The following is a 1,129-nucleotide window of genomic DNA, read 5'->3' on the forward strand; positions in this document are numbered from 1 at the left end:
AACCCCTCAGTGCTGCCAGCCGTCGCCGGGGCACGAGGAGGGTTTAATGCAGCGGGGACCATAATGGGGCCGGCTGGGGGAGCGAGGAGGAGGAGAAAATAGTGTCAGTGTGTGTGTGCCTTAAACAAACCTGCGCCGGGGTGACGTGAATGAGGGCACAGCCTGTGTATATATTAGTGATGGGATCTGACCTCGCTGGGAGGGCTCCTTCCCTCGCTCCGCTCCTCTGGGCGTGGGAAAAAGGCCTGGGCTCTTTTCACAGCTGTTCTCGCTGCTGCACTGAGCTAATGGAGGGGCTGCCCGGCTCCCTCCTCCCCCTGCCGCCTTTTCAGTCCTTCAGCAAAAAACCCCCTTTCACAGTCCCTTAAAAACACACCTCATTGTTCCCGCCTGGACTGCATTGAAATGCCACTCGCACCCGGTCTCCTGGAGCAGCCGGCCCCAACTCCAGCTCGGCTGCGCGTGTACACGCGTGTGCAAGCCCGGGCGTGCGTGGGAGCACGCGTGTGCCCGTCTATAGGTTGATGCATTGCAGCTGGCACGGGGTTTCATCCCCGAAGCTCGCTCTGAAAGGGGTGGCTGGCGCGGGGGGGAGAAATGTGGAGCCAAGGGGGCTTTCCACACCCCAGGCAGCCGAGCCGGTGTTAATGCCCCCAGCCCGGATCCCTTCTGTCTCTCCCTTTTATCCGGATGCTTGGACCGAGAGGCTCGGCAAGCAGGGGGGGACACATGGCCAGTGGACGTACCCCCATCCACAACCCAGCCGTGGGGACCGACCCCAAACACCCTGACGCCCGCCTGAGCTCCTCCGCAGCCCCGGCCGTGCCCGGGTTTCACAACCAGCGTTTGATGCTCTGGGAGCAAATACTCCGCGTTAAATCCCTGCCTGATAGATGAAGTGATGGGATTCCCTGGGGATGGGGCAGTTCGGGCACATCGCACCTTGATTTCCCCTAACATCGAGCCTGTGGCTTTCCCAAAAATCCTCTCCAAGCTCTGTAGAAATCCAAGATTTATAGAAAACAATAAACAGCCGCACAAGGATCAGCCCTCGCCTGGTTTCCCGGGGAATTAGGGCAGAGAAAGTCTGGGCTCAGCCTCCCGAGGAGCTACGGGGAAAGTGGAGCCG

The sequence above is a fragment of the Pygoscelis adeliae genome, unplaced genomic scaffold (assembly GCF_000699105.1).
Source record: "Pygoscelis adeliae isolate BGI_AS28 unplaced genomic scaffold, ASM69910v1 Scaffold419, whole genome shotgun sequence".
In the NCBI taxonomy this organism is placed as follows: Eukaryota; Metazoa; Chordata; class Aves; order Sphenisciformes; family Spheniscidae; genus Pygoscelis; species Pygoscelis adeliae.